The sequence below is a fragment of the Periophthalmus magnuspinnatus genome, chromosome 9 (assembly GCF_009829125.3).
Source record: "Periophthalmus magnuspinnatus isolate fPerMag1 chromosome 9, fPerMag1.2.pri, whole genome shotgun sequence".
Lineage (NCBI taxonomy): Eukaryota > Metazoa > Chordata > Actinopteri > Gobiiformes > Gobiidae > Periophthalmus > Periophthalmus magnuspinnatus.
Genome location: NC_047134.1, coordinates 33,127,984 through 33,153,040, shown reverse-complemented (window position 1 = coordinate 33,153,040; position 25,057 = coordinate 33,127,984). Strand labels below are relative to the sequence as shown.

Genomic DNA, 25,057 nt, shown 5'->3' with positions numbered 1-25,057 from the left:
CCAACTTTCATACAGATGGGTTGGAGTGTGAATGCTTCTGAAGTGCAGAGGGGTGTTACACTGCTGTGGGGTATTAATTGCTAACACTTTACATATTTTGATCTCCATGTTACTAGGGATGGGACGATATACGATAACATCGTTAAGCACGATAAAAAAAGGTCTGCAATTAATCGTTCGTGGCATTTTTTAATAATCGTGATCATCGTGCACGATTAAAATCGCCTTTACAGAACCACACTGCCTCATGTGTCCAGTTCCAATCTAACGTTTAGATGTTAGTTCTTGTGTTTGTCCACTCTGACATAACAATGACACTTGTAGCTTCTGTGCTTATCTCTGTCTGAACTGTATTCTGTCAGATAAACAATAAACAAAGTCTGATCCGTAACTCTCCACAGGAACGTACCAGTGCCTCACCCGTGTGCACAGATGAGACGCTAATGTGGCACATCTTATATTTTTACTTACAGTAATGCAAACTGCAGAATAAAACAACACCTTTTAAACAATAGACAAATTAAGTCTAATTCACACAGCTGAACACAAATGTGTCAGAGCGCATGGTCCGAATGTGCACTATGTGCACAGAAGCAAAGCTAACGATTATACACGGTATATTTGACCTACAGTTAAGTCAATAGCAGAATAAACGACGCTTACCGATCGAGAACAGCATCCAATCCATCAAAAAATAAGGTCCTTTACTCCTGAGTCCACTGTGGGATCTTTACTCTTTGCCATGAACCGCTCCAGGTCCAGATGCCTCTAGTTTAACTTGTACAAACATCCACAGTGTCCTCGATCTCGTCCTCCCTTTGGTTTGTCCTTTCGTTGTGTTTAAAACGCAAAACAACAGTGCGTAAAATGAGCACACATTTCTGCATCCACTCGTTTCCCAATTCACCAAAGTGCCTTAAACGCATCGTTCTAAGTGTTCGTCGATGGGCACTTGCGTCACTTTCGGCGGGCCGTCGGAACGTTAACAGGTTAATAATTATCGGGATAATATCATTAATCGTGATTATTTTGGCCATAATAATCGTGAGTCTAAAATTTAATATCGTCCCATCCCTACATAAAAATGCTATATTCGCCGAAAAAAAAACCAACATAAAAAACACACTCCCCCTTCAGAGTGCCATCACAACACAATCGTCGCACATCCCGCTAAACTATTGCACATCGCATCAAGTTTGTGAAGTTGTAGTGTATTGTTTTGTATCACTTTTACTTATGGAGAATTGTGAGACTTTTTACTATTTCTGTAAACCTTCAGTTTTTAGGTGGGGCCTGTTCTCTCTCTCTCTCTCTCTGCTCTCTCTTCTTTGTCACCCCTTCCTCTCTCCCTCTCTCTATGTCCACTCACTAGAGGACAGTCCTGACACAGTTCCTAATTAGCCTGTGTAGCGTAGCGAGCGTTGGGCAGGTTGGAGAAGGTTAGCCTGTCTGCGCTAACGCTAACGACCGGTGCGGCTGATCACATGTGACGTGTTGGACCGGGGTGATGCAAACCTCTGCTAATGAAGACTCTCTCTCTCTCCCTCTGTCTGTGGCTCACTCTTTCTCTGTCTTTCCCTCCCTCCTTTCTCTCCTCTCTCTCGCTTTCTCTCTCTCTCCCCTCTCCGATCTTTTTCTTGTCTCTTTCCTCTCTCTGTTTTCTCTCTCTTTCTATCTCATAACCACTAACCAGTTGCGTTTTCCAATACAAACCTTAAAAATGTTTCTTTTTTTTCGTGTTTTGAGACGACCACATCCAGTTTACAGAAAAAGGTCGAAGGAGGAAGTGAGTTTGCACAGGGCCAATGGGAGCCCAGCCCGAAAATGTAGCATAAAAAAATGAAACATGCCAGAATATGCAAAAGAAAGTATAACATTGTCCCGCTCTAAACGCTGTAAAGTCGGCCATATTGGATCAATCCCAAGAATAGCAAAAGCGCAACACCATCTTTTAACGTCTCCTCTAACCGTTTTACAGGGAGTAGTGTTGAATCCCGGTCAGCGGATTTCTGTTTTGCATGTTCTCCCTGTGTCCGTGGGTGCAAACCTGTACAATAGGTTCTACTCTGGGGTCAGGACTCGTCTGAAAAAGAGATTCCAAACGTCAGCGCGACTCTTCTGGTTAAATAAAGAACGGAGAAATGAGGTGACATATCTGCAGGGGGGTGTCCATAAAGAATAAACCAGGAAAGGGAGAGGAAAGGAGGGAGAGAGGGTGGATAAAGGAGGAAGAAGAGAAAAGAGGAAGCAGAAAAGAGAGGTGAGGGCAAAGGTACCTCCAATGGACAGCTGCAGATCACACTAGCGAGCAGATTTTTTTTTTAAATTTGTACCAAAATGACTCTCTGACGCTGCCCGATCCTGCACGTATCATCGATTTAAGAAAATAAAATTGGAGGACAAAAAAAGTACAGAGTAATCAGCGTATATCGGTGGCAGCGGGGGAAACAACATTAACCTCCTGAGACCCGAGCTCCTGCAGGACTTTATTTGCAAAAACTATTAAGAGCCTGAACACAGACATTTTGTGTAAAAAACAAAACAAAATGAGAAACAATTTTGCCTCTAGGAAAAATGTGTCGCATTTGTGCTGCTGACAGGTGCAGGAAGACATATGCCTTTAAATAAAAATAAATAAATTAAATGAAAAAATTAATTAAAATACAAAAAATACAAAAATACAAAACATATAAAAATAGATAAAAATAAAAAATATATAAATTAATAAATTTAAATACAATAAAAAAATTATACAAATAAATAGTTAAAAATAAAATTAATTAATTAATTAAAAATAAAACAAATAAATACAAATTAAAATAAAAAAATTAATAAATATTCTAAACTCTTAGAAATATTCAAAATTGAACATGTTCTTGTTGCTGTTCTTCTAAAAATTTGCACTGTGGCCTAAACAACCCAAAATGTGTTGTCCACAGACGAGGACACCAGGTCTCAGGAGGTTAAACTATGTATGAATATATTCAAAGTAACACAATTCAAACATAGACACACACACACGACAAAGACTTGTACTTCATAAGGCCTGTGGATTGTAGCATTTGTCTGGGCCTCACACAGAGGAAGTGCAGAGCCAATGCATAAAACATGACAGCTGGCATTTCTGCTCCAAACAATTTCCACAAGACACTTTGAGATGCTCATTAATATTCATCATTTCTAACACTGTGTTTGGACCAGCCTGACCAAACTCCAAATCTGAAAAAGCAGCACAATTCACACAGTTTATACAGTTAGGACTAGACCGGATCTAGACTTAAAGGGCCCGTAGTGCACTGTTTTTTGATCTGTGGTATAACGTCGTTTCCTCGTCACAGACATAACTACAGTTGTGTTTTGAAATCACTCTGTTCCACCTTGTGATGTCATCATGTGGTAATACAGGAAGTGCTGCGCTGCGTTTTTAGACAGGAGAGGAGGATAGAGTGAAGGTGGGGAGAGAGAAGAGAGTGTAGAGAGAAAGAGAGGAAAAAGTGAGAGACGGAGAGGTGAGAGAGGGGGAGAGGTGAGAGAGGGGGAGAGGAGGACGAGGAGTGAAAGGACGGAAAGAGTAAAGAGAGGAGAAGCGAGAAAGCTGGAAAAGACAGAGAGGAGAGACAGGAGAGGGGATAGAGTGAAGGTGGGGAGGGAGAGGTGAGGGAGAAGAATAAGAGGGAGAGAGGGGAAAGAGAAGAGAGTGTGGAGAGAGAGAGAAAGAGGAAAAAGTCAGAGACGGAGAGGTGAGAGAGGGGGAGAGGAGGAAGAGGAGTGAAAGGACGGAAAGAGTAAAGAGAGGAGAAACCAGAATGGAGGAGAAGAGAGAAAGCTGGAAAAGACAGAGAGGAGGATAGAGTGAAGGTGGGGAGGGAGAGGTGAGAGAGAAGAATAAGAGGGAGAGAGGGGAAAGAGAAGAGAGTGTGGAGAGAGAGAGAGAAAGAGAGGAAAAAGTGAGAGACAGAGAGGTGAGAGAGGGGGAGAGGAGGAAGAGGAGGAAGAGGAGTGAAAGGACGGAAAGAGTAAAGAGAGGAGAAACTAGAATGGAGGAGAAGAGAGAGGGAAGCAAGAGAGAAAGCTGGAAAAGACAGAGAATAGGGGAGAGTAGAAAGACCAAGGGGAGATACACTGCAAAAATCGTAAGATAACACAGTTTTAAAACAAAAACACAATCTTAATTTGATTTTACTTATTACATTTAAAGTCAAATTGTCTATTTCACAGTAAGTCATGACTAAAAAAGGTAAAACAAACAAAAAAACAAAGCATAATAGGCCAAGTACAAGTTTGGTCTCAAGCAAACTTTTTTACTTTCCCACTCCTTAAAAACACTTAACTCAATAGGATCCAATTGCCCAGTGTTTTTGCAGTGTGCAGAGGGGTAAAGGGAGGGCTGGCCGGGTCTCTGGGCTTGGCCTGGGCTGGTGAGGGTTAGACGCGGCGAGCCAACAGTCACAACTGCTAACCGCTAACGCCGCGCAGGCTGCATATGCACACAGCACCACAACACTGCGGGCAAAAGATCACCAAGCTACATCTGCTCCCACGCAAACAGCAAACACACGGGCTACCCACTCTGCCAAAGCAACACACACGAAGACGGATCGGGAGTCTAACCCACAACCTCCTTACAGCGAGGAGAAGGATAACCACTCTGCCACAGTAACACATGCATGCTTTTTAATGCTGTGAATCTGTACTTTTTTGCACACATTTTGCCAAAGTCGTGTATGATTTACTCACAGTTTTTCTCTGTCATAATTCAGCATTGCCATGTTGGATGTAAAAGTGATTTTGCAGCAGAAATCCCAGTGTAAATTGAGCGCAGAGTGAAAGCAGAGTTACGAGGCAGTAAACCAACAGAGCGCGGGACTATGGAGAATATGCTTATCAAGCTCATGCTAATGCTCGCTGTAAATAAAAGAAAACATCACACTGACCCGGGGAGGTTCACTCTGACCGGGCTTAAGATGTGGCACAGTTAATAAAAAAAAAACTGTTTTAACTTGGGATGAACAATGCTATGAGTCATTTTCTTCAAATAAATGTACTTATATATACAATGTAATTATATATACAGTGATTAGCAATTTTAAACAAAACAGCAGCTGTGACCGGAGAGTCCCATCGTTGACTGATGTGAAATGTAAAACTCCACTTTGTAGTCGAACAATGGACTTGAATAGCTGTTTTGTTTCTTTTTTTTTTGTTGTTTTTACTTAGCTGTTTCCATGGAGAAAGTTCTGATTGCTTTAACTTTCTATTTCTGTGGAATAACACAAGTGACGTGCCGTGTCCAGAAACGTAACCAGTGAACTGTCCTGTGATTGGGTGAGTGTTGCTATAGATGTTAAAATATTGATATCAACATTAACAAATACCCTTCAAAAAGACTAATATCAGAGATCATTTTTTGTTTGTTTGTTTATTGTTTTATTAATTTTTTCTTAAAATACCTGAAAAATCTGCCCTTTAAACCTGCACTACCAAAGTTTGGGGCTGATTCAGTGTCGTTGTTCTTTATGTTTACTGCTTTTTACATAATACAGAACACATCAAATATATGGAATTATGTACTAAAGAAAAAAGTGAAATATCTCATCTAAATATGTTTTATATTTTAGATTAAAATTCCTCAAAGCAGCCACTTTTTGCTTTATTTACAGCACTGCAGACCCTTGTCCTTTCATGTTTAAGTCTCCTGAACTAGTTTTCACTTCACGGCCGCGCCACATCAGGGTCAAAGGTGAAAAATAGTGAACAATTCAAAAGGTGTACCTGTAAATCCTCAGTCATCCAGGTCTGATCCATAGTAAAAGCTGCAAAAGGTGGCTACTTAAAGTTATTTTGAGTTATTTCATTCATAGTTTTGGTGCCTTCAGTGTGAATCTACAAGATAAATAATCATGGAAACAAAGAAAAAAAACAAAAATGAAAAGTGTGTCTAAACTTTTGACTGGCAGTGTATAGGACCCACCTATCTATTCACTATTCACAGTTCTAAAATGACTTTGGCACAAACTTTAGTCTAATGATGCCCTTACAGATGTTTCCTGCACATCGAACCAGCCGCAACCGTCAAAACAATCAACAATTATTCAGTTGAAACGCACAATCACCGTACAGCGCTGTGACGATGCCGCTCCATCAAGCCCTTTGTCTCACCTGATTTGTACTTGCAGCTAATCACTATGCTTCGCTAGCATCGTTAGCGCCAAATCTGCATCGTTAATGAGCAGATTAAGGCTCGGGAATAATTACAACTGAAACATCAATGGCTTTATAATGATCCCGGTACGAGACAGGCACTTTTACATTTGGCAGCGGCTCAAAGAACTTGTTTGTTTGGTTTTTAATAACGATGTCTGTACACGTACATATTCATCAAAAATAAGAGTAATTCAAACGGATTGTAAAGCTTCACTAATGCGGCTTTTATGCTTAGAAGTTTCCATGGGGTAAGGAAGGCATGTAGCTAACTTTTTTTATTTTTATTTATTATTTTTTTTAAGTTTTTGTTATAATTATTCCAGTGATTTTGAGTTATGTTTATTCTCTCATTCTTCAGACATTTGCAGATTGTAATGACACCGGAAGAATGTACTATTTAATTTAACAAGGACAGCATACATTTAGATTTTTTTTTTAAACTGCACATTTATGAGACATTTTTCATAATTTTTTTGGTTGTAGTTTTATTTATTTATTTATTTTTTACATCACATTTTTCTTCACTAACTCGCTTATAGAAACTCTGCCGAGATCATCTGTGAGTTTGTTAGTTTAGATTCGTCTTGTCTTAATAGTTCATATTCATATTACAAATCATTTCATTTGCGTGTTGTCATGATACTAAAACTTCAAACTCAATTTTGATGCTAATGAATAGACTCGACGCTCAATACCGATTCCGATACCAGTACTTTCTTTTATATTACTATGGGAGTATACTTTTATATTACTATGGGCGTATACTTTTATATTACTATGGGCGTATACTTTTATATTACTATGGGCGTATACTTTTATATTACTATGGGCGTATACTTTTATATTACTATGGGCGTATACTTTTATATTACTATGGGTGTATACTTTTATATTACTATGGGCGTATACTTTTATATTACTATGGGCGCATACTTTTATATTACTATGGGCGTATACTTTTATATTACTATGGGTGTATACTTTTATATTACTATGGGCGTATACTTTTATATTACTATGGGCGTATACTTTTATATTACTATGGGCGTATACTATATGGTCTTTTGATATGGCTCAAGATAATTTTATCATTTTAAACCTATTAAAGAAAGGTTAATTTCTGTCCTGTGAATATTACTTTTTAGTATTGCTACTTGCTCAAATGAGTATCTGGTGTCAGTACTAGTTTTAGTATCAATCAGTCTCGTAAACGTAGAAACATAATAAACTTGCATACCGCCGCTGAACAACTACTAAAAACTTGTCACTTCCAGTTAACACTTTTATCACTGCATTAAAAAAGTACAACCCAAAATACTTCGATAAACGACACAAGTCTTTCCAGAAAATCTTCAACGCCAATCAAAGTGCGGAGCGTCCAAGCGAGCGGAGCTTAGCACTGGCAGCCTGCAGCGTGAGTCACTCCCCTCCGTGTTTTTAAATATTGACAGATTCATTTTGGGCACTAAGTTTCACCCGCGCGCATCCCTAGCATATGCATCTACTGGAAGAGTACGGAGCCGTTTTCCTTATGAGCTGTCTGGGAGACTTAAGGCGCTCCAAAAGTACGCCACAAAACCTCTTGGGATTAGTAGTTCTTGTGTAGTTAAGTGGCAATATGTTGTGGCTAATTTTAACTTGGCGCAGACGGGAGAGATGAGCCTGTTTTTTTTGGAAAATAAAGCACTATTGTTTGTTTTTAGATTGTAGATTGGGGCAGATGAATTTGAATTAGCCAAAACAAAATACACAAATGTTGAACTTGATCATTTATTATTGGCTATGTTTACATGTATGTACAAAAGTATAAGGAATTTGATTATATAAAGGGAGTAATAGTAAAGTGAATTGTCTTAGTGGGGCATCACCTTAAAATACAACAATAACCAAAAAAAATACAATTTGTTCATTTTGTTTTAAGACTAAGGGGGAGAAAACAAGCCAGCGGGGGGCGCCATGACATGTCTGTGTGTTAGAACTTGGGACAACAGCAGTTATTGTAAGAGAGGAGTAGTAGTAGTAGGAGTAGTAGTAGTAGTAGTAGGAGTAGTAGTAGTAGTAGTAGTAGTAGTAGTAGTAGTAGTAGCAGGAGTGGTGGTAGTAGTGGTAGTAGTAGCAGGATTGGTGGTAGTAGTGGTAGTAGTAGTAGTAGTAGTAGTAGTAGTAGTAGTAGCAGGAGTGGTGGTAGTAGTGGTAGTAGTGGTAGTAGTAGTAGTAGCAGGAGTGGTGGTAGTAGTAGCAGCAGGAGTGGTGGTAGTAGTGGTAGTAGTAGTAGTAGTAGCAGGAGTGGTGGTAGTAGTGGTAGTAGTAGTAGCAGGAGTGGTGGTAGTAGTGGTAGTAGTAGTAGTAGTAGCAGGAGTGGTGGTAGTAGTAGCAGCAGGAGTGGTGGTAGTAGTGGTAGTAGTAGCAGGAGTGGTGGTAGTAGTAGTAGTAGTAGTAGTAGCAGGAGTGGTAGTAGTAGTAGTAGTAGTAGCAGCAGGAGTGGTGGTAGTAGTGGTAGTAGTGGTAGTAGTAGTAGCAGGAGTGGTGGTAGTAGTGGTAGTAGTGGTAGTAGTAGTAGCAGGAGTGGTGGTAGTAGTGGTAGTAGTAGTAGCTGTCGTTGTTGTAACAGTACACAGTGTTTGTATCAGTCCTAACAGGAGTTTACTTGTAGTAGCAGTAGTTGTTGCAGCAGTGGTGGTAGTATTAGTATTAGTATTAGTATTAGTATTAGTATTAGTATTAGTGTGGTTAAAAATCATCATTTGTTTTCTGGAGTTATGAGATTATTGAAATGCCATGTGCACAGTTACATCTGATGAATAATCCCATTTCTTTCTGATTGTTCACACCTGTTCAGGTTTTCACAGGGAAAAAAAAATGCAAATGTGAAAAGTAGATCAGATAAAGAGAAAACGTTTATATCTCAAGTCAAATCAGATCCATCTACAATCAGGCATTAAAAGATAGAAAAACTATTTATCACCACTGTAATATCCTGGACAATTTAATTCTGTATTCACATCTAAAAAAAACTGTTCAAAATTATTAATAATGAAAAAAATGATTAAACTCTGTTCTGAACAAACTACTGGATCCACCGGCTCCTCTGTGAAACTGCACAGCTCCAAAAAGATCAAACCATCAGACAGAGAATCGGCTCCAGACTCTGAAATTGTCTGTAGATCTGAATAATTTTACTGGAAATTTGAATAAGTACATTTTACATAATCAAGTCAACATCCATCTAGTTCATTTGTTCTGTTGTGTTCAGTAGGAAAATACTGAACATACTGTACTGAACATTATGACATTGTATTTAAATGCTAATGTTAATGATGAACTTTTAGTCTTATAATGTCATTGTAGTGAAATATGGAAAGTAGCTCAATCTGGAACAAATTATCTTTTATTTTGTAAGTTGAAAGTATTTGTACATGGATCCGGGCGAATAATGATAGAAAGAAAGAAACATATTATTTTCAGATAACAGATAACTTAAAATCCACTCATTCATTCAAATCTAATTACTGGGTTACCTGATTATTCTGTGACGTCCGTGTTCTTAGTGGTTTATTGTTGATTTGTTTATTGTTTATTGTCAAATCTACAATCGCAATCTTTTATATTTTCCATCATAACCAGATTGTCCCTGTAATTCTGAATTATGATGTTAATTGAAACTGTTGAAAATGCTTTTTTTTTAATATTTGCCCCTTTCTGCTTTTCGGCGCTGACAAATAATGTGCAATACCATCAAAATAATGTGCAATACCATCAACATAATGTGCAATACCATCAAAATAATGTGCAATACCATCAAATAATGTGCAATACCATCAAAATAATGTGCAATACCATCAAAATAATGTGCAATACCATCAAATAATGTGCAATACCATCAAAATAATGTGCAATACCATCAAAATAATGTGCAATACCATCAAATAATGTGCAATACCATCAAATAATGTGCAATACCATCAAATAATGTGCAATACCATCAAAATAATGTGCAATACCATCAAAATTACAAACAATTTTTTATCTTGGTACAGGGGAATAAGTGTGAATTTGCTAATTAGCCAAATTTATAATACAGTTTCCACACATAACCTACAATCTTGTACATTTTATTCCACAGAGGTAGTAATAGTAGCAGCAGTTATAGTAGGAGAAGCAGTAGTAGTAGTACAGTAGCAGTAGTTGTGGTACTAGCGGCTGTAGTACTTGTAGTATAGCTGTAGTAGTAGCAGGAGTAGTCTTCGTATTTTATCCCCTCTTGTCAGTGCTAATGCTGCTTGTGCAAACTCTAAACTTCCCTGACGTCTAATATATGTGTGAAGTATGACACCCTGGGCCTAACGTAGTAAAATTATACAGTATTTGTGTAGAGATTATTCAAAATACCCTTAAGAAGTATGAGCTGACGTCACTGCTAATCCTCCTCTCCCGTTTTTTTTAACAGTTTCTGACGTGAAAACATGTTATTTAATGAACGGGCCCCCGGACGTGTTCAAAAGTATGTGGTTTGTGCTGAACGCTGAATGTGGCAAGGGCGTCCGGTCAAGCCACATTAGTAATTTAAAATCTAAATTAAGGACGTTAAAAATATGTAAATAGTACAAGGCAATAAAGAAAATGACAAATAGTGTTAAGTGTAATGCAGAATAATAACCAAAACAATTAAGTAAGATGATCCATATAAGGGAACTATCTGTATTAAACCAACAAAATAAAAAAAATAAAAGATAAATAAATAAACTACTATATCGCACAGTAAAAGATAAATAAATAAACTACTATATAGCACAGTAAAAGATAAATAAATAAACTACTATATCACACAGTAAAAGATAAATAAACTACTATATCGCACAGTAAAAGATAAATAAATAAACTACTATATCGCACGGCAAAAGATAAAATAAAATGTAAATATATGTGTAACTTCAATTGCATCAAATCAAGATATTTTGTCATATAAAAATGTATGACAAAAAAAAAAATTGCAACTGTAAAGAATTATGTAAATTATTTAACTCAACGTAACTCTTCATTTCACTTCTTACTATCTTTCTTTCGGCTTTCTGTAGTGGTGACGTTTACTACGATGCCCACTCCCACCGCATTTTTTATTATTTTTTTATTTTATTAAGTCATTTCACAATCTCCAAAACAAAACATAATGATTCACGGATGTCATTCTAACAATATATCAGTCAAAAAACACAACGTGGAAGCGCGTTTTTTAACACTAACAAGAGAAGTCTGAAATCTGAACTGTCAAACTACAAGAATTCATTTTGTCAAGGGCGAAACTACAGGGTCAGCAGTTTCTTTGGAATTTTCATGACCAGAATAGTCTTTGAGATTTGAAAACCACAGCAGTTGAAATTGTGATTTTGATTTGATTTCTATTAAGCGTGCAGCCCTAGTTTGTATATTTTCCGAGTGCACAAAGCTGCTGTCTTCTTCTCTTAGTACGTGGAGATGTTTTGAGTTACTACATATTCTAAATAGATTCCAGAGCAGACTCATCACAGCTGATCCTCCTCTTCCCTTTAAACGTTTCTGACATTAAAACATGTTATTTAATGAAAAGACCCACTCTGAGCTGAGGCCTGCGGACGTGTTAAGTGTGTGTGGACACTGACAGAGCGTGGCACCCCTACACACAGCGGCAGAGTGGTTAACACTTTTATCATGACTGTTTGTGTTTGCAGTATCTTAATGTAATTGATTTTATTAAAGCCACAGTATGTAACTTTAACCAAGAAAATAGACTAAAATAAACATTTGTGTTTCATTTTGCACTAAACGGGCTTGCATCTCCACAAACTTGACTCTTATATGGCCTGAAGCAGGGCCTCCTCCTGCTTGCTTCCATGGAAATGTTGTTTCTTTGGCTATAATATTCCACAATATGGCATTAAACATGTCCATGTCTATGGAGAATGTTCCGATGTGGTTTTAATATTCTATTTCCGGGGAATCATGCAGGTGACGTGCCTCAGATTATCGACTCCATTTTGGATACAACTTTGGGTCTGGCCATAATCATTTTTCAACCAAAGACACGCTGGAGGGACTATGTCTCTCTGGCCTGGGAACGCCTTGGGGTCCCACCGGAGGAGCTGGAGGACGTGTCTGGGGTGAGGGAAGTCTGAGAGTCTCTGCTTAGACTGCTGCCCCCGCGACCCGGCCCCGGATAAGCGGAAGAAAATGGATGGATGGATGAAAAAAATCAAACTTTTTGTAACATTTTTGACTGAAATGAATCAAATAGAATATGTGTGCAGATTGTGAACCGGACACAATCACTGGCAAATAAAGCCGCTATCTAAGAAAATGGCTCTTAAGAAAACCTGTTTGACTCTTTTATACTTTTAAGACAGAAACATAATGAACGACTCTTCACGGTGACATATAACCCGCAATCATAAGGATGGCAAGGGCCCTTAACGCTGCGTGCGACTTATAGTAAATCAGTAAATACAATAAATCCATTAAACACACATTTACAAGATTATTTTTCATAATGATGAAAAACAAGTGCTGTATTCACAACTAAACCAACACATTTTAATTCCATCTAATTTATGTAATCGTTTTAACAGTCACAGAAGTAGCAGAGTTGCAAATGGACAGTCTTTTAGCACTTTTTAACATTTTGTAGTTTACAGCTTTTACACCGTATTTAACATATCTATTTTTACTTATTCTAAAAGCACTTGTCGTCGTCATTTAAGGCTTTGAGTAAAGTTTGGTCTTTTTGTATCCGGTCCACTTCCAAAGCTGTTACAAGTATTTTTTCTAAAGCGTTTAGTTGCCGCCTCATGTGCCCACCTCTGTTCTCTCCTCCTCTTTTATAGAAAGTCGCAGACGGAGGACGGACAAACTTAAGGCTTTTTGACCCTTTGCAAAACAGGCAAATTCACAACTTTATTAATAATAAGAACGCAGCGCTGTAGAAGAAACTGTGACTATCCTGCCTCCTCCCAGCATCTGTTCTGCTAACAGCTCTGCACTTTATTCAAGAGTCTCCATATGACTTTGAAGTACTTGAATTTAGAATGTATATTGTGTTTATTTCATATTTTTTAAACATTTACTCAGGTTCTTGGAGTAGTAGTTAGAAGTAGCACCAGCATTAGTTGGTTGCTTGTAGTAATAGTAGTAGTAGTAGTAGTAGTAGTACTCCAGTGTTGCAATGCGAAGTTCAAGTAACAGGAGAGTAGAAATATATCCTCAAAATACAAGGCTATAACACTATGAAGTCCAATAAGTGGCTATGGCGTTTAAGTACAGTATAGTAGTATCAGTATTAGTAGTAGTGGTAGTAGCTATAATAGTAGTAGTGGTATTAGTAGTACAGGTAATTGTTGCAGTATCGCAACATAATAGCAGCAGGTCTTAAAGCTGTAGTAACATTAGTAGTAGTAGCAGCAGTTGTGGTACTTGTTGTAAAGTATTAGTCGCAGCATTAGTACTAGTACTATTAGTCGCAGCATTAGTACTAGTACTATTAGTCGCAGTAGAATTAGGATGGTCAGAACGTATAAGGTAAGTGAGGAATAACTTTGGACCACTGTTAACAGTAGTAGTAGTAGTAGTAGTAGTAGTAGTAGTAGTAGTAGTAGTAGTAGTAGTAGTAGTAGTAGTAGTAGTAGTAGTAGTAGTAGTAGTAGTAGTAGTAGTAGTAGTAGTAGTAGTAGTAGTAGTAGTAGTAGTAGATACCCAGGCAGTGGTCCCCCTCTCTGTAGTAGTAGTAGTAGTAGTAGTAGTAGTAGTAGTAGTACATACCCAGGCAGTGGTCCCCCTCTCTGTAGTAGTAGTAGTAGTAGTAGTAGTAGTAGTAGTAGTAGTAGTAGTAGTACATACCCAGGCAGTGGTCCCCCTCTCTGTAGTAGTAGTAGTAGTAGTAGTAGTACATACCCAGGCAGTGGTCCCCCTCTCTGTAGTAGTAGTAGTAGTAGTAGTAGTAGTAGTAGTAGTAGTAGTACATACCCAGGCAGTGGTCCCCCTCTCTGTAGTAGTAGTAGTAGTAGTAGTAGCAGTAGCAGTAGCAGTAGCAGTAGTAGTAGTAGCAGTAGCAGTAGTAGTAGTAGTAGTAGTACTAGTACTAGTAGTAGTAGTGTCATTCTACCATAGCATAGATGAAACATATACTTTACCACTCCTATATTGTCCTCTTCTTAATTCTTCTTCTTACACATTTGCTTATTTCATGAAAATATCGCTCCTTCTTTGGCTGATCACTTGCTTGAAATGTGAAAAATATGAATTGGTAAATAAAACTAACATTATTCTAAATTCCAGTGACTTTAATCTGAGACATTGCTTTTTGTGTAGCATCTGTTCCGCTAACTGCACCAGTGCTTAGCCCGTTCCTCACACCATAGAAATGCTGCCTGGCGCGTTAATGAAGGTGTGTGAATGTAGGCCTAACAACTGCGGGGTCGGCACAGACTATCACCTGGAAACCGCACCGCAACAGAAAAGCATTGTGGGAAGAAAAGATGGTCGCGTTTGACTGACAGGCCGCGAGTTAGCGCTACAGACGCGGAGGACGGAGGTGGCAATGCTTAAAACACACGAGGGCTTGTTTTTGGATAGGACAAATTATGATTTTTTAATTTTATTTTAACAGATTGAGATGGTTTGGACATGCACAGAGGAGGGAGAGGGGATATACGGTACAAAGGAAAGACTCTATATAGTTTAGTTGAATAGTTATTTCACATAATAATAATAATAAAAAGGAGGTTGTTTTGTCTTTCAGTTTCAGTTTCTTTCAGTTCTGTGCCTTGTAAACTCCACTTTCCAGTTTCAAGTTTCAGAGTAACTTTCTTTACTTATTGCAACACATTTCCAAACCAACTCTGATAAAATTTGCATCACCAGTTATTTTTCACATCCTGTAAATTAGACCTGCAAAATATACACATGAGCAAGCACAGCAAGAGATTTAAGATTTAAAAGAAAGAAAGATTTAAACAATATATTTTCAGGAGCCTGTGAACAACTGACTACTTGATTTTTAATTAGTAATAAATAAATAGTAAATTGTAATTAAATGTGTATTTTTAACATGTATTTAGCTGCAGATGGAAAGTAACCGTAGCTAAATCTGGTACAAATCATCTTTTCTTTTGTAAGATTAATGAATTTGTACATGGTCCCTGACAAATAAACTAAACTATTGAAAAATCTAGTTTGTGACTTAATGAAAAGCACAATTCATCTCTTCTGTTGTAGATCCGGGTAAGTCAGCTCTTTATGGTTGGATTGTGTTGAAACAAAGCTCAGATTAGAGGTTAACTTTAGTAACAGAGCATTAGATAGAGCAGTGCGTCGAGTTATCTTCACCCCCCAGAGAATTTTGGATGACATCAGCTGCAAAGTATCAAACTCATTAAGTGATGATACTTCCATAAAATTCACAGGTGATTTCTATTTTTGTTTTTGTTCCTTCTTCATCAAACAAGAGAGAATCACCTTTCAAAGAGTATGTTTAACCACAAACTGTATCAAATATGTTAATAATGGAGCAATAATCTACCATAACACAGGATTATCATTGTGTTTATCTCTGCCAGTCACCGCTACAGCTAGTTTAGCCTAGCGTAGCTTCTTAGCTTAACCTCCCTCGTACACTTTCTGTCACAGTTATAACCATAGATCCATGTTTATTACCTTGTTAGCTTTAAACAACTGCACCCTGTTATTATTGTTAGAGCCAAAAAAGAGACATTTTAAACGTGTTCATTGTTTTCAATCAGCTGATGGACGTGGAAGTGACACTAATCTACCCTAAATAACCAAAACTACATATAGTACATATTTTTTTCAATCTTTCCATTCACTGATCAACTTCACTTCCCAATCGCCCCCCACTCTCCTTCCTCCCTCTCTCTCTGCTTTTTCTGCGTTGTAACTCCTGTGCCGGCCTCTCCGCTTGGCCCCGCTCTCCTTCACACCGCACTTCTTTGGCTGGGGCCCCTCTCTTTGCTTGGTCCGAGCCCCGCGCTTGGATGGGGCCCTTCCATTAGAGCCATCTGTGCCCGCCCGCTCCGTCTGTGTGCCGGAGCCGCCGAGCCAAAATGCACTGGCATTTCTCTGGAACGCCGTGCCACTATTCTGTCCAGGGACCGTGTCTGCCAATGATGTGCACTTACAAGCACCAAAAGCATGGCACCGCAAGAGGAGGGGGGTGGGGGAGGAGATGGAAAGAGCAGGGAGGTGTCTGGGGAGAGGGGAGGTAAGAGAAGAGTCTGCAGATGGAAAAGCAAGAGGAGAGGGGCAGGAGGGAGAGGCAGAGGAGAGGGGGAGAGAGGTGTCTGGGGAGTGGGAGGTAAGTGGAGAGAAAGAAGAGGGAGGTGTAAGGGGTGAGGGATAGGAGGGAGGTGCCTGGGGAGAGGGGAAGCAAAGGAGGGAGGGAGTTCGCGTAAACCTGCATATTTAGACATAATCAGACGCTGTTTTCTGTGTTGCTCATCACAAACAAACCTGGAGTTGTGTTTTGCTTCGTTCACACACGTTTAACACACACATCCTGCACATTTAGGCAGCGTTCTTCTTTCAAATGGAAAACACTTTGTTCCACCTTGTGATGTCATGTGGTGATACAGGAAGTGCTCCACTCTTTTAAAACTCCGCCTCCACGCCTTCATTAAAAGCATTTGGATCATTTCAGCCTCATAATGTCCGGTCTTTACTGAACAAAACTAAACTAAACAAAACTACACTACAGCTTCATGACATCACAAAGTGGAACAGAGCATTTTCAGGTTTGGAGATGCAAAACTGACTTGAGCTTTTAGCCATGTTACAATGTTGTTTGTTTGAGTTGTGTTTTGTTTCATTTAAACATGTTTCAGTAATCCTTTATTAAACAATAAATTAATGAAATAATAATAATAATAATAATAGTAATAATAATAGTAATAATAATAATAATAGTAATAATAATAATAGTAGTAATAATAATAATAGTAATAATAATAATAATAGTAATAATAATAATAATAATAATAATAATAGTAATAATAATAATAGTAGTAGTAATAATAGTAATAATAGTAATAATAATAATAATAGTAATAATAATAATAGTAATAATAATAATAGTAATAATAATAATAATAGTAATAGTCGTTGTCGTCGTTGTCGTAGTCATCATCATCATCATCATCATCATCATCATCATCATCATCATAATATCTCCAAATGCTCAGTTCCACCTTGTGATGTCATGAGGCTGTAGTTCTGTAGAGATTGTGCTGTAAATGATCCAAATGATTCTATTGAAGATGTAAAAAAAAAAAACACACTGTGAGGCACTTCCTGTATCACTTGATGACATCACAGGTGTTTTCTGTTTGATATAAGAAAACAGCCAAAATGTGGTGTGGGCCTTTTAAATATTCAATCATTTCCTCCATTAGACAATCACCCTCATGTGTTCTGATAGGAGACAGTCCATAATGTCTTAATACTGCAGTGTGTGTGTGTGTGTGTGTGTGTGTGTGTGTGTGTGTGTGTGTGTGTGTGTGTGTGTGTGTGTGTGTGTGTGTGTGTGTGTGTGCGCGCCCGTCCGTGCGTGTGTGTGTGTGTGTTTTGGCTCCCTCTCAGGTGGCTGTGATTCCCCCTGTACTCCAGATGGCGCAGCTGAGTGGGCAGAGGACAAGATTGCTCATTCCTTGGCTCTGTCCCCGTCCCGGTGCAGCTGTGCCCCTCTCCCACCCCCCATAATGTCCTCAATATGGACACGGAGAGGGGGAGGAGGGAGGAGAGAAGCGAGGGAGGAGAGTTGAGAGGGAGAGAGCACCGTGTCAATCCATAATGTCCACAATACGAACACGGCGAGAGGACGGAGAGGAGAGAGGGAGCGAGCGCAGTGTCAACCCATAAAGTTCTCAATGAGGACAAGGACAGGGGTCGAAGAGAAGAGAGGGAGAAGAGAAGAGAGAGCATTGTGTCAATCCTCAATAAGGACATAGAGAGAGGGAGAGAGAGAGAGAGCGTCGGGTCAATCCATAATGTCCACAATACGGACAAATGGACAAAGAGAGAGGAAGTAGAGAGAAGAGGGACAGAGTGCATTAGCATTAGCATTAGCATTAGCACTAAAACTTAGCAACTATAACTACTAATAACAACGGTACCTCTCCTATTCTGTGCCTAATGTAAATCAGACTTTGTACGTATCGGCTTTTCCAAACGTGTTATTGAGATTTTTAACATTTGATTCACAACATTTCAGTCATAGTTTCTGGATTTACGTGCGTTTTGATAAGTCGGTTTAAACTGGACTAGGCTAATTATCCGTTTTTTTGGTGTACAGATGTTCTGCGAGGTTCATGATCAGGACTATTTTTGTCTTTTTTCACTTTTTGAATTTGAAAATGAACTACTTGACATGTTTTCATTTGTATTTTAGAAAGAAACAAAGTCCATCCAACTGCGCGGTGACAAACATTGATTCTAATTGTTCAAACCGGCCACGTTCTTTTCACTGGAGTGGATTATCCCATCGCTCCGTTACTGTTGAGCCTTTAAATGTGCGCGGGGAACAAAACCGGGCGCTGCGTGGATAAAGTCCCAAAGCCCCCAGCTTATCACAGCCCCAGCACAAGCCTCCCTCCCTGGCTCTCCTATAGTCCAGATGGGGCTCCTCTTCCTCCTCCTCCTCCTCCTCTTCCTCCTCTCCACTCCAAAATGTGACAAACTTTAACAATCTATTAATTCCACCAGCCAATGCTAACACTGGGATCTGACGTTTTTGTTTATTTTTGATATTTCCCTCCCAAAAAATGGTTGCGAGGAATTTGTAAGTGAGCGTTGGAACATCTGAGAGTAAACAGGAACGACACGGGGCAGCCGGATTTTAACTGTGATCAATGTGTTTTATTCAGAGAGTATCCAAGCGCATCAGTCGGGATTAGAAAGGGAAAGTGGATTCTTAAAGGGACCCGATTGGAATATGGTGGAGTAAAGTTAGCTGCAGCGTTAGTGCCAGATGACACCCAGCCGTTTGGGGTTAGCATTGAGCGCCGTAGAGAGTCGGACTAAACAGGAGGGATTAGGAAACGAAACACAACAGCTGTAAGCGCGATGAGGAAGCAATGTTATAAGTTACAGCAAGAAAATGTATGTAATTTCATAAACTGGAGCTCTCCGTGGTCCTTAATATGAGGTAGACATGTTCAAATCAAGTGTAGTTTTTGTTCATAACAGTTATAATGCTGATTTATTCTTAGTTACAAAAGGATTATGCGTGATGTCCATGTCGTTTGGTACGTCGGTTCTCAAGACAATTATCCAATGAGAAAGCAGAATGAGCCTCATGAGTTTCAACGCTAAAATCCCATTGGTTTAAACGTGTCTGTGGAATACAACGGCACGTTTATTTGGTTACCCAGACTGAAATACTGCAGGAGCCAGGATGATGGTGTCAGGGGGGGGTTTTGAGTCCTTGTTCCAGGTCTGGATTCGGGCTGGACTTACAAGCCAAACGTCCCACAGACAAACATGTTGAAGAGGAGCAGCCCATGTGTACCTCTGCCTCCCGTGTCAACAACAACCAGCTGACCAGCGGCTAACACCGAGCTAACACCGAGCTAAGACAGAGCTAGCCCCAGAGCTAGCCCCAGAGCCCACCGGAACACAGTGACATACACACACGAGCAGCTCCAACGTAGCTAATATAGGCTAACTCTCTGAGCTAACACAAACAGCCCCAGAGCTCCACAAAACACAGCTACAAAGGAGCACACAAGCAGCGCACCGCACAGCTAATGTGGCTAACTGTCTGAGTTAGCACACGAGGCCTGGAGAGGGACACCATGCCCCCGCTAACCTGACGCTACACTGGCCACTGAGCGCGATGTGAAATGAAAAACTTACTGACTAAAAGCAAGATAAATGTCAGAAGTTTAATACCGTACTGTGAAACATTCCATGGAGACAATATGATAGTGGACCTCACCAACAAAACAGTCCCACAATGCACCTTTTTGTTGGTCTGAAGCCTTTTCATTAAAACATGGTGATTGGTAGTTGAGAGTTTTGAAAATCATTTTGCTCCCAGAATGTGCAGTTGAGTGAGAGCAGAGTGTCTTTGTGGGACAGTCCGTGCGTCTTTGCGGGACAGTCCGTGCGTCTTTGCGGGACAGTCCGTGTGTCTTTGTGGGACAGTCCGTGTGTCTTTGTGGGACAGTCCGTGCGTCTTTGCGGGACAGTCCGTGTGTCTTTGCGGGACAGTCCGTGTGTCTTTGCGGGACAGTCCGTGTGTCTTTGTGGGACAGTCCGTGTGTCTTTGCGGGACAGTCCGTGCGTCTTTGCGGGACAGTCCGTGCGTCTTTGCGGGACAGTCCGTGTGTCTTTGTGGGACAGTCCGTGTGTCTGAGGTCTGAGTTTGTCTGACTGTTCGTCCATGAGTCTTTTGTCTTTAGCACAGTGTGACTCAACTGTGACCTGTCTGTGTCTTCATTGTTGTAGCTTCTTTCCCTTTCTTCTTTTTCTTACTTTTATGGTCTCTGTCGCTCTCTCTCTTCTCTCTCTCTCTCCCTCTCCCTTCTCTCTGTCTCTCTCTCTGTCTGTCTCTCTCTGTCTCTCTCTGTCTCTCTGTTCCTCCTCTCTGTCTCTGTCCCTCCCCCCGGTCTGTCTCTCTCTCTATCTCTGTGCCTCTTTCTCACTCTCTCCTTTCTCCCTCTCTGTATGACTCTCTCTCTCTCTGTCCCTCCTCTGTCTGTGTCTCTGTCTCTGTCTCTGTCTTTTGTCTCTATCTCTGTTTCTCTCTTTCTCACTCTCCTCTCTCTTCCTGTCTCTCTGTCTCTCCTCTCTCTCTCTGTATGTCTCTCTCTCTGTCCCTCCTCTGTCTGTGTCTCTGTCTCTGTGTGTGTCCTTTGTCTCTCTATCTCTGTGTCTCCCAGTTTCTCACTCTCCTCTCTCTCTCTCTCTGTATGTCTCTCTCTCTGTCCCTCCTCTGTCTGTGTCTCTGTCTCTGTCTTTTGTCTCTATCTCTGTGTCTCTCTTTCTTACTCTCCTCTCTCTTTCTGTCTCTCTGTCTCTCTGTATGTCTCTCTCTCTGTCCCTCCTCTGTCTGTGTCTCTGTCTCTGCGTATGTCTTTTGTCTCTCTCTCTGTCTCTCTCTCTCTGTCTGTCTCAGTGTCTCTCTTTGTCTCTCCTCTCACTTTTTGTTGTCCTTTTTTGTAGACCAGGACCAATCTCCAACATGCACGACAAAAAAATAAACAAATGAATAAATAAATCGATGCATTGTCGTTGTTTCAGTCGATGTTTTAGATCTGGGCAGTTTCACTTTCACTTTCTGTTTTGCCGTATTATTATTACATCATTTCTATACATTTTTACACCGGAGCTGGACCAAATTGCTTTGCTTTGCCAAGATGTCAGATCTGTGTAGAGGCGACTGTTTTTTTCAGGAATTTTTGAGCAATAAAAACACCTGTAATTCACTAAATGCAAGATACAAAAGTAACATTCCAGGTAAAGCATTAGAATCTCCATGGAGACGAGCAGGTGGCACATTAACTTTAACCACAGTGACACAGTGAGTCCAGGAGGTGATTAAGATGAAAAAACATGGAGGGTTTTTGACAGACACAGAGAGAACATGCAAAGTACACACAGACACAGAGAGAACATGCAAAGTACACACAGACACAGAGAGAACATGCAAAGTACACACAGACACAAAAAGAACATGCAAAGTACACCCAAACACAGAGAGAACATGCACACTCCACACAGACACAGACAGAACATGCAAACTCTACACAGACACAGAGAGAACATGCAAAGTACACACAAACAAAGGGAAAACACGCAAACTCAACACAGACGCACGGAGAACATGCAAACTCCACACAGACACAGAGAGAACATGCACACTCCACACAGACACAGGGAGAACATGCAAACTCCACACAGACACAGGGAGAACGTGCAAACTCCACACAGACACAGAGAACATGCAAACTACACCCAAACACAGAGAGAACATGCAAACTCCACACAGACGCACACAGAACATGCAAACTCCACACAGACACAGGGAGAACATGCAAACTCCACACAGACACAGGGAGAACGTGCAAACTCCACACAGACACAGACAGAACATGCAAACTCCACACAGACACAGAGAGACACCAAAACACAAAAAACCTGATTGTGTCTTTTTTGAAATAAACTATGAATATTTCAAAAATATTTCACTGGTGTTAACTGGTCCTTTAAAAAGCTAAAAGAGAGAGAGAATAAAAGAGAGAGGGAGGAAAAAAATGGAGAGAGAATTGGAGAGGAGAGAAGGAGAAAGAGGTAGAGGGAGAGAAAAAAGAGAGAATTGGAGAGAAAAAAGAAAAGAAAAAAGAGAGATAATTGGAGAGGGGAAATGGAGAAAGAGGTAGAGGAAGAGAAAAGGGAGAAAGAATTGGAGAGGAGAAAAGGAGGAAGAGGTAGAGCGACATAAAAAAGAGAGAATTGGAGAGGCAAAAAGGAGAAGTAGAGAAAATAGGGAGAGAGGTGGACAGAGAGAATAAAAGAGAGACAGGTGGAGGGAGAAAAACAAAAGAAAAGAAGGAATGCCCAACAGAGGAAGTAGAGAAAGCGAGGGATAGATTGGTTCTCGGAGGAGTGGTGATTTGACCGTATTGCTCCACACCTGCTCTGCGCTCTCTCTGTAAAACCCCCAAATCCAGTGCTCTCAGCCTGGGCACAGCTCTGCGGCCAAGTGGGCATCTGCCGGGGCTCCGCTGTTTACCCACGGAGGATTAGCCGCCGAGCTAACACGCGCTAGGCTAACGGAGCAGAGAGCAGGGGCGAGACAGGGCCAAGTACTGAGGGACAGGAGAGAGAGAGGGGGAGAGATAGGACCGAGCAAAGAGGAAAAGGAGAGAGAGAGAGGAGGGGAGAGATAGGACCGAGCAAAGAGGAAAAGGAGAGAGAGAGAGAGAGAGAGAGGAGGGGAGAGATAGGACCAAGTACTGAGGGACAGGAGAGAGAGAGGGGGAGAGATGGGACCGAGCAAAGAGGAAAAGGAGAGAGAGAGGGGGAGAGATAGGACCAAAGAGGAAAAGGAGAGAGAGAGAGGAGGGGAGAGATAGGACCAAAGAGGAAAAGGAGAGAGAGAGGGGGGGGAGAGATAGGACCAAGCAAAGAGGAAAAGGAGAGAGAGAGAGAGAGAGAGAGCAGGGGCGGGACAGGGCCAAGTACTGAGGGACAGGAGAGAGAGAGGGGGAGAGATAGGACCGAGCAAAGAGGAAAAGGAGAGAGAGAGAGGAGGGGAGAGATAGGACCAAAGAGGAAAAGGAGAGAGAGAGGGGGGGGGGGAGAGATAGGACCAAAGAGGAAAAGGAGAGAGAGAGAGGAGGGGAGAGATGGGGCCAAGCAAAGAGGAAAAGGAGAGAGAGAGGGGGAGAGATAGGACCGAGCAAAGAGGAAAAGGAGAGAGAGAGAGAGGAGGGGAGAGATGGGGCCAAGCAAAGAGGAAAAGGAGGGGGAGAGAGTACGAAGCAAAGAGGAGAAGAAAAGAGACAGAGCGCAGAGGTGATGTATGTACTGAGGAAAAGGAGAGAGAGCTGGGAGGAGAGGTAGGGCCAAGTTATTGAGGGACGAAAGGAAAGAGAAGAGACGGAGGGTAGGGGCGAGTTACAGCTAAGTACTGAGGGAAAGGGAGAGAGAGGAAGAGTTGGGGTGAGATAGAGCCAAATACTGAGGGAAGATAGAAAGAGAAAGCAGCAAGTACTGAGGGAAAGGAGAGAGAAAGGTGGGAGAGAGCGCAGGGGCAAGATACGGATGGAGGAGGGAAAACGGACAGAAGACGAGTGCATTTGAATCGAGGGAGAGGAGAGAGAGGGGAAGAGAAAGGGGCAAGATGCAGTATTATAGGGGAGGGCAGTGAGAGAGAGAGGAGAGGGAGGGTGGAGGAGAAAAGAGGGAGAAAGAGAATGGACATGGAGAGGAGAAAAGGAGAAGTATCTGTGGAGTTTTTCATCTTTCATCTGTATATTTGTTTCCAACTAAGAACAACGGGAGGTGGATGCACACGTTTAGGATGCGTCACACAAATGCACGCTCTGAAATGCCCCTGTGTGTCAGATGCCCTCCCTGCGTGTGTGCGTGTGTGCGCGCGTGTGTGTGTGTGTGTGTGTGCGTAGAGACAGCGGAGGTAGAGGAGAAGAGCAGGCAGAGAGCTCCCTCTTGGTGCCATTGTCTCAACTGTTCCACACACACGTCGGATATCTGGCTGTTTACGACCTCATACACCTCTCTCTAAAGCAGAATTGAGTCAAAGTATTTTTATTTTTTTATATATATATTTTTTAATATATATATATATATATATTTTTTTTAATATATATTTTATTTTTTATTTTTTTATATATATATTTTTTTATTATATATATTTTTATTTTCTATTTTATTTTTCCCCCAAATTACTTCTGTACTTCTAATCCGATTTATCCCGTGTTGAGGAAATCACCCCGGGTTTATCTCTGAACAGTTCTATTTTACATAAGGCGTGTGATTATTAATTGTGACAAATGAATAAATGAAATAATTACGCACTCATTTAAGAACTCATTTTCGTTTGTGTTCTCATCCGATTCTCTCAGGCAGCGTTGGTATTCATCTTGTGCTTTTGTGTAATTGTATTCAGAAAAAGTGTTTCCGCACTGTTGTGTATATTTTACTTTATTTATTTTATTTGCTTTATTTTACTTTTATACACTTTTGTAAGTATTTGTTTTATAATTTTATATTGACAGTTGTTTTGTATTTCTTAAGAAGTCGCAGTTTGAATCTTCAGCATCTTCTGTTTAACTATACATATATTTGTTAA

At 40.4% G+C, this 25,057-nt stretch overlaps 1 protein-coding gene across 1 annotated transcript in view; it reads left to right on the top strand.

Annotated features, from left to right (window-relative positions):
* Positions 1–25,057, top strand: part of antxr2a (ANTXR cell adhesion molecule 2a) — a 114,072-nt gene that overhangs the window by 88,621 nt on the left and 394 nt on the right. The gene's annotated exons all lie outside the window — the stretch shown is intronic.